The sequence below is a fragment of the Nannospalax galili genome, unplaced genomic scaffold (genome assembly GCF_000622305.1).
Source record: "Nannospalax galili isolate Female #2095 unplaced genomic scaffold, S.galili_v1.0 scaffold290, whole genome shotgun sequence".
Taxonomy (NCBI): domain Eukaryota; kingdom Metazoa; phylum Chordata; class Mammalia; order Rodentia; family Spalacidae; genus Nannospalax; species Nannospalax galili.
The window spans coordinates 4,559,897-4,569,090 of record NW_008331486.1 but is presented as its reverse complement, the minus strand read 5'-3'; the positions used below and the strand labels follow the sequence as shown (position 1 = coordinate 4,569,090).

The 9,194-nt window shown below is 46.4% G+C and overlaps 1 protein-coding gene across 7 annotated transcripts in view; it reads right to left on the bottom strand.

Annotated features, from left to right (window-relative positions):
- The window catches only part of Ralgps1 (Ral GEF with PH domain and SH3 binding motif 1), a 269,430-nt gene extending 269,204 nt beyond the window's left edge, over positions 1–226 (bottom strand). For all 7 annotated transcript variants that reach the window (XM_008824977.2, XM_017796233.2, XM_017796226.2 and 4 more), the window contains exon 1: positions 6–226. The gene's annotated coding sequence lies outside the window, so the exon portion shown is untranslated. The remainder of the gene's footprint in view (positions 1–5) is intronic.
- Between the last annotated feature and the right edge of the window lie 8,968 nt (positions 227–9,194).

Genomic DNA, 9,194 nt, shown 5'->3' with positions numbered 1-9,194 from the left:
CTCACCGCCGCTCTCGCCACCGCCGCAGTCCCGGCCGGTCACCTTGACGCGGGCCGCAGGGGCTGCCGCCGCCTCCTCATGGCCCTGGGAGAGGCCCAGCGGCAGCGGCGCCTTCGCTCTGAGGCCAGGGCCGGGCCGAGTCGGGCCGAGCGGGGCCGAGGCCGGGCCGGGCGCAAGCCTGAAGCGCAGGGCCGACGCGGGAGCCGAGCCGGTGCCCAGCCGCAGTAGGAACGGTCCGCTCCTGGGCCTGAGTGGCGGGCGGCACAGCCAATCAGCATGCGGCGCCAGGCCGGCCCTCCCCAACCAGCGCGTCTCAGGGGCGGAGACACGCAAATCACCCTGCTGGTCGCGCCAGTGCGCAACCGCTGCAGCCGCGGTCCTCGCCGGCTTGGGCCTTGGCGTTAGCCTTGCGACGCTCGGTTGCAGGGATGCTCCGCTGCCCTCATCATGCCCCGCCGCCTGCCACGCCCATCCCCTGCCTAGAAGTAGCCGTGCATCTCGTTCTGCACACATCCTTTCAGGCCTCATCCCGTGTCCTCCTTAAATCCCCACCTAGGATCTATTATTTTCAACAACAACAAAAAAAAGGCTTTGTGACAAGACATTACCTTTGTGTCCATTCTTTACGACTCAGAGGAGGTAGTCAGAGCCCAGAACGTCAGGGCAGGAAGACAACTCGAGGTCCTCGGGGCCAATCCACGTATATTCCACAGCTGGGCAAAGTTAGGCCTAACGAGGGTCTTGCCCAAGTGCAAAGCTGGGGGTATAGGCCTGGAACTTGTCTTTCTGCACTCAAACCTTTTACTCTGGGCCAGGCAGATGCGGTGAGCAGAGAGGTTAAGTCGTTGGCTTAAAGTCACAGAGTTGCTAAGTTATAAAGACTGTCAACGCCAGGGGATGGCTTCATGAAGGCCTGGAGGTCCGGAACCATAGAATTATGTTATGCATCCCATAGAAAGGAGGTGGGACGAAATGTAAACGAGAAGAACATCGATTTGATAACTTTCTAATTTGTTCTGCTGCAGCATCAGCATATGGAAAGATTTGGACAGAAAAGAGAAACAAACAAATAGCAGAAATTGAGCCATTTCTGTCTGGGGTGGGGGAGAGAGGATCTCTTGGGTGAAACGTCTGCTATTTTGCATTAAGAAAACAGCAATGATCAAAGAATATTCTTAACTGTTTTCCTTAAAGCAAGAGATGCACAGTGCAATGGTTCTGTTGGGAGACTGGATTCAGAGATGTACAGGGTGAGAACTGAGTGAAAAAGCTGGAGGGGGCCTGGGGAGACGTGTCAGCATGTGCAAGCATGAGGACCTGAGTTCAAATTCTCAGAACCCACATAGAAACCTGGGTATGGTTGTGCCCATACCTGTAACCCAAGCGCTGGGAATTGGGGATCAGAAACAAGAAGCTATCTGGGGCTTGCTGGTCGCCAGCCTAGCTCCAGGTTCAGTGAGAGACCCTATCTCAAGGGAATTAGGTGGAGAGTGACAGCAGGACACTTGACATGCTTCTCTGGCCTCCAGAAGTGCACGAGTGTGCACCTACACACATACACAGCACTCATCCACATCCACACTTACACAGTACTCACATCCACATTTACACACACGTACAAAATATAATTTTAAAAATATTTTTTAATCTACAGGGACTGGCTACCAAAGTCCAAGGCCTGTTTGTGCCAGCAGCTAGCTATGTGCATGAATGCAAGTTACTTCACAGCGTAGTTTCCTTATTGAAGAATGAATGTCATGGAGGCTGGAAAGATTTCTCAGTAGTTAAGAGTGTACACTGCTCTTGCAGAAGATCCAAGTTTGGTTCCCAGCACCTGCATTAGGCAGCTCACAACTGCTTGTAACTCCAGCTCCAGGGGAATTTGAAGCCTCTGGCCTCCCCACTCAAGTGTGCACACACACACGCACACACACACACACACACACACACACACGTTTTTTAAAGAAATGTTTTAAATGGACAACTGTCATAAAAATAGCACCCCACGGGGGCTGGAGAGATGGCTCAGCAGTTAAGAACATGACTGCTTTTGCAAAGGACCCAGGTTCGATTCCCAGCACCCACACAGCGGCTACGAACTGTCCTTAACTCCGGTTCCAGGGGAATCTGAAGCCCCCTTCTGACCTCTACAGCATTGCACGACATGGGTGCACCCACATACATGCAGGCAATACACTCATACACGTAAAACAAAACTAATAAAATATATTTTTAAAAAGCACCCTTTTCAGACAGGCTGTTGTTAGGATGAAATGGGATGATAGATGGAAGACAGCCTGCTGCCTAACAGGAGCCCAGGAGACTTTAGCTACTGTTATATTTACTCGCATGACTTTGGACAAGCACCGGAGTTTAGCATAGTGTTTTCAGCATATACTTGCTAAATGGCATCTGTGATAGTGTGTCTTGTCAACTTGACAGGATTTAGATTCTTTGTGGAATCAAACCTCTGGGCATAACTGTAAAAGATTTCCTAGATTGGGTTAATTGTTGTGGGAAGACCAACCTAAAATGTGGACACCACCATTCCATGGGCCGGGGTCCCCAACTGAATGAAACAGAGAGGGAGCTGAGCAGCAGCATTCATCACTCCCTGCTTCCTGACTGGGAATGCAATGTGACCAGCAGCTTCAAGCTCCTGCCACCATGCCCTCCCTGTCACAACGGACTGCACCCTCAAACTGTGACCCAAAAGAAACCCTTCCTTCTGTCAGTTTCGTCAGGTATTTTGTTGCAGCAAATGACAAGTCACAATACTAGCAGCTATTATTTGTATAATAGAACTAGAGCTGTCACTGTGCTACGTGGTGTACAGAGGCCCTTTCTCAAAGGTAGCCAAGACCCCTCAGTACTCCTCCCAGTGTCTCCTACTGGCCTCTTAGATGATAACCAGGGTTACATTTCAAAGCAACTGGGTGGTGGAGGAACAGGTCTGGAGAGAAGGCTCATCGGTCAAGAGCACTGGCTACTCTTGCAAAGCACCCAGATTCAATTCTCAGCATCCACATGGTGGCTAACAACCGTCCATAACTCTAGTTCCAGGGAATCCGACACCTCTTCTGACCTCTGTGGACATTGCGAGACATGGGTGCACTTACATATATGCAGGTCATACACGTAAAATATTTTTAAAAAATCAAAAGTTCAGTATCTGCTTGGCATTCACACAGTAGGGTATAACTGCTGCAGATGGTGAGAAGCAACTGCACTTCGCACTGGGAGACCCTTAACTAGGAATCTTTCCAATTCCCAAATTTCTGAATCCTGCAGTACCTGGTAGAGTGAAAAGAGAAGCACTGTCAGACAATCCAGAGCAGCAGATGAACCCATTTGATGCTTTAAAAAAATGCAATGGTTGTCCTAAAGTTTACCTGCAGGGAGTACATGTGTACATGTGTGTAGAGGCCAGAGGTCAATGGCAGGCATCTTTCTCAATCACCCTCCACCTTCTGAGATGGAGTCTCTCATGGAATCCAGAGTTCATCAATTTGGTGAGGCCGACTGACTATCGAGCTCCAGGGATCCACTAGTCTCCACCTCCCCAGTGCTGGGATTACAGACAAGCACCACCACCACTGCCAGCTTTTTATGTAGGTGCTGGGAATATGAACTCACGTCCTCATGCTTGTGCAGTAAGCTCTCTACTAACTGAGCCATCTCCCCAAACCCTACAATATGCTTCTGTGTATATGTGTGCTGGGGATCTAACTCTGAACTTCATGCATTCTAAGCACCGTGCTCTTCCACTGAGTTATACTCCAACTCCGTGTAATATATGTATTTAAGCAGTATGCCCTCAATATTATCTTATTTCATGGAGTCTAAGAGCCTGATTACCTGCAGAAATGTATAATAACTGAAGGGAATAAACTCTGGTTTCTAGGGCTGAAGGTACAAACAGGCTGGTCTGTTGGAACACAGAGTTCAGAAAAGAAACACCATCAATTCAGCTGGTAAGAGCACTGGCTGTTTTTGCAGAGGACCTGGGATCAGCACCCAGTATCCACATCGTGGCTGGCAACCATCTCTATTAACTCCAGTTCCAAAGGATCTGATGCCCTCTTCTGGCCTCCACAGGCCCCAGGCACACACATGGCACACTTACATACATGCAGACAAACACATATTCATAAAAAATAAAAATCACTCTTTAAAGAAGCCCCATCAAGGGGGACTCAGACTTTGCGAAGGGAAGACTGCCCAGCTGCTGTTGGTAGCACTGGGGAGATGATAAATCTGATTCTGGGAGTACTAAACGAGAGGGGAAGCCAAAAATGACTTTGCCAGGGTGCAGCTCTATGTACTAATGACATTGGGAGAAATAGTGAAAAACAGAAGAGAAGTCTCTTGTTCCCTTTTCACGCCTGTCCCCCTCTCTGGAATCCACTATTGGAGAATCCTAGCAAACGCCTTGCAAAGGTGAGAGGCAGTTTTCAGAGTTTTGAAAAATTACAAACAGGTGTGGGAAGTGAGTTTCTTCATTAAGAATCAATAACTTGACTACTGTGACATACTGTACCCCACATTCTATACATATTTGTGTGTCCACACCCAAACTTTATAACTACTGTTTGGGGAATTTGGGGGATAAAGATGTCTCAGTGGTAGAGCACTTGCCTGATATGTACAAGGTCCACAACATCACAAACAAAGATGTAACTTCATTGGGTTTTTTTTTTCCTGATTAACACTGTATTTTAATCCTTAAGCCAGTCACATTAAAATTAACAGAAAAATGGAGCTGAAGAGATGGCTCAGTGGTTAAGAGCCCTGGCTGCTCTGGCAGAGGACCCAGATTCAGTTCCCAGCACCCACATGGTGGCTAAAACAGTCTATAGCTCCAGTTCCAGGGTATTCAATGCCTTCTTCTGACCTCTTTGCATATTGCATGACACAGTATGCAGGTGACACAGTCATACACATAAAATAAAAATAATAAATACAAGATTTAAAAATTAACAGTAAAAGCAAGTGAGGTGCCTCAGCAGGTCAAGGTGCTTGCCTCCAGGCCTGAGTACCTAAGTTCAGTCCCACATGATAGAGAGAACTGACTCTTGCAGATTTGCCTCTGACTTCCACACATGCACAGTGGCACGTCCACCCATGCATGGAGGCAGGTGCAGGCACACAGACATACATACACATACACACACTATAACAAATAAATATATGCAATTTTTAAAATGTTCAAAACAGAAAAGGAAGTGACTAGGTTCTGAAGGTACTGTTTTTGTCTTAATTAGAAGCCGGCCCTATGCCAAGGCTTGGTGAAGCATTACTGTTAGTTTAGTGTGCTTAGAAGTAAGGTACAATTGTCCCCCAGCCCAAACTAGCATGTAAGCAGCAATGACTAGGTTATCAACTGGCAACCTATGACACCAGCATTAGTCAGCATCCTACTGATGGGGCAAGACTATTAAACACACAGTTCTTTAATTGCCACAAACACAGGGACAAGAATCTTCATTTATAAGAGAAAAGGCTTTGGGAGAAATAGACGTCAAAGAACAGAACCTTACTTCAGCTGTACAATTTTAGGGAATGCATTTTTATTTGACCTAATTTCTGGGGCAAAGAACTATAGAGACAAAAACTTTTCCTTTATGTATAGTGGGCGAATGAATGAGTAGGTGTGCATATGAGAAAAAGCCTGCTCTCCTCTCCATCCCCGCTGTGTGTGTGTGTGTGTGTCAGAGAGAGAGAGAGAGAGAGGGGGGAGAAGAAAAAGGGAGAGCAATATTGAATATTGAAGTGTTTTTGTTTAACAAAATGATGCTTCAAAGTTGTTATTAGTATATAAACAAGGGGACAGGCTGATCTACAGTCAGATTTCTTAGAGGCCCCTCACTGCTGCTGCTGTCTCCCTTTAAAGCGCACTCTGTCATGGCACTGCCAACATTCACTTCATCCCTTTTGGATTGTGCCCAAGTCCCACATTTTGAAGCTGTCTCTGGATACTCTTGTCAGAGTTTTTTTTTTTTATCACAACCTTAGCTTTTTTTTTTTTGGTCTTTTTGAGGGTCTCCCTGTAGCCCCAGCTGTAGACCAGGCTGGCCTTGAACTCACAGACATCCGCCTGCCTCTGCTTCCTGAGTGCTATGATTAAAGGTGTGCACCACCACACCCGGCACACACACATATTTTTAAGAGGCAATTTTTTTTTTAATTTTATGTGTATGAGTATACTGCTTGCATGTATGTGAGTGCACCCATACCGTGCAACACTTGTGGGGGTCAGAAGAGGGTGTTGGATCCCCTGGAACTGGAGTTACAGATGGTTGTTAGCCACCATGTGGATGCTAGGAAATGAATCCAGATCCTCTGCAACAGCAGTCAGTGCTTTTAACTGCTGGGCCATCATTCCAGCCCCAATCTTAGCTTTTCTCTGATCAGAAACCCCATCTTTTTTCACCTCATTTGCATATTATTAGAACTAATTCATACATTTCATTTTGAACAAGAAAAAAAAAAGGACTTTAGGGCTGGAGAGATGACTCACCTTCCTTCCTTCCTTCCTTCCTTCCTTCCTTCCTTCCTTCCTTCCTTCCTTCCTTCCTTCCTTCCTTCCTTCCTTCCTTCCTTCCTTCCTTCCTTCCTTCCTTCCTTCCTTCCTTCCTTCCTTCCTTCCTTCCTTCCTTCCTTCCTTCCTTCCTTCCTTCCTTCCTTCCTTCCTTCCTTCCTTCCTTCCTTCCTTCCTTCCTTCCTTCCTTCCTTCCTTCCTTCCTTCCTTCCTTCCTTCCTTCCTTCCTTCCTTCCTTCCTTCCTTCCTTCCTTCCTTCCTTCCTTCCTTCCTTCCTTCCTTCCTTCCTTCCTTCCTTCCTTCCTAGATTCAATGGGTTTTGTTAAGATTGCTTGCAGGGTCCTGGGTGAGGGGTTATTTACCTGAGCATGGGCAGCTACAACACTGAAGAAAATGTATCTCCCTCCCCCCTCCCCCAGGGACCATTAGCTGCCTATAGATCCCCAGGGAGGGGAGAGGCTCATGAGGGCCATTATCTACTCACCATTATCTATCTATAGGTGATGGTAGGAGGGATTCTTGCCTCCTTCTTCCCCCATGACAGGATGTTTACAGGGCCGGTCTTGCTCAGGCCTTGTACAGGTAATCACAACTGACATGAGATCAAAGTTTGTAAGGGCAGGCAGGTTGGGCATGGTGTACATCTTTGATCCCAGTACTCAGGAGGCAGAGGGAGGCAGATCTCTGTGAGTTTGAGGCCAGCCTGCTTTATATAGTGAGTGTTCCAGGCCAGCCAGGGCTACATAGTGAGAATTTGTCTAAAAAAAAACCAAAGTAACAGCATTCAAACTCACTCCACTTAGAGGGATGATATAAATATCTGACTTATGTTAAGCATGCTTAACAGTTTGACCAGCTGAGTATCGGCATGAGCCTGAATTTTTAAAAATCACTTAAAATTTTTTTAAATTCATGTACACATGAATATAGTACCCACAGAGGCCAGAAGAGGGCGTTAGAGCCTATGGAACTGTAGTTACACAGGCAGTTGTGAGCCTGTGTGCTGGAAACTGGACTTGGGTCCTCCGAAGAGCAGCACACACTCACTCCTAACTAATAAGCCACCCCCACACACACTTACTTAAAAATTATTTTTTCCTCTTTAAAGTAGCAGGTTTTCTTATGGCATTTTCCTACAGGCTTGGTTGAGGCTGACCCTCCTCCATCCCTGCCTCTCCCCACTCTCCCTGTCCCCAATGCCACTTAAACACGTATTCCCAGTGTTCCTCACTCACTTATTTTGCTTGTTTCCTCAACCTCCCTACCCCTCTCCCTTCCAGCCTCTTTTTTTTCTTTCATAAGCTCTTTTCTAGTTTCCTGACATCAATACACACTCACTCCCACATAAATACACATATATAAAAATTAGTAGCTAAGATCCACATGAGACAGAAAATGCGGTGTTTCTCTTTCTGAGCTTGGCTTAGCTCACTTAATATAATATTTTCCAGTTCCATCCAGTTGCAGATGTCACTAGATCCTTTTTTTTTTTTTTTTTTCTTTTTCGATCTTTTTGAGACAGGGTCTCCCTGTAGCCCCAGCTGGCCTAGAACTCACTATATTGACCAGGCTGGCCTTGAACTCACAGAGATCCGCCTGCCTCTGCCTCTCGAGTGCTGGGATTAAAGGCGTGCACCACCACGCCCAGCTCAAAGATTCTTTTATCTTGTTCCCCAAATTAAAGAAAAATCACAAGTATCATCATAACCATCTCTAAGCAAAAATCAGGAGAAACCTACTTCTGAGCAATAAAATTACCTCTCTATACAGTCACAGTTGGGTTGGGTTGAACACTGTAATCTGTAAGGTAGAAGAGCACTTGCCTAGGGTGTGTGACAGGGGTCTAGCTCCACATACACACACACACACACACACACACACACACACACACACACAGAGTCTTTTTTTTTTTTTTTTTATCTTTTTGAGACAGAGTCTCCCTATAGACCCAGCTGGCCTGGAACTCACTATGTAGACCAGGCTGGCCTTGAACTCATAGAGATCCGCCTGCCTCTGTCTCCCAGGCTCTGTGACTAAAGATGTGCACCACCATGCCCAGCTTTGGCTTCATTGTTTTTAACAACAAGGATTGAAATAAAAAAAAATAATAATGAAGCCTAAGTCAGGGAGAAGAGGACATCAGATCCCCTGGACCTGGAGTTAAAGATTACTATTAGCTACCATGTGGGTTCTAGGAACTGAACTCAGGTCCTCAGCAAGAGCAGCCAGTGCTCTTAATCACTGAACCATCTCTCCAAACCACCATCTTGTTTTTTTGAAACAAGGTCTTATTCTGGCCATGAACCCAATGTATAGCACAAAGATGACTTTGAACTTCTGACCCCTTCTGCCTCCACCTCCAAAGTGCTTGAATTATAGGCATGCATCACCACACCCAGTTTTAGTCAATGATGGGAACTGAACCCAGGGCTTCATGCACACTAGACCAGCACTCTGCCAGCTGAACTACATCTCCAGTCCAAGCTACTGTTTCTTGTTGATGGAAAGAATCTAATGCAACCAATGTAAGCTGAGGTTGCAAGAACTTCTGTCTAAAGACTGGGGCTGTACTGAGATGAGGCGCTTGGTAGTTCCAGTCAGTTTGGCTTTTATTTCTTTCTTAATTTCTCTTTTGACCCATTCATCATTCAGG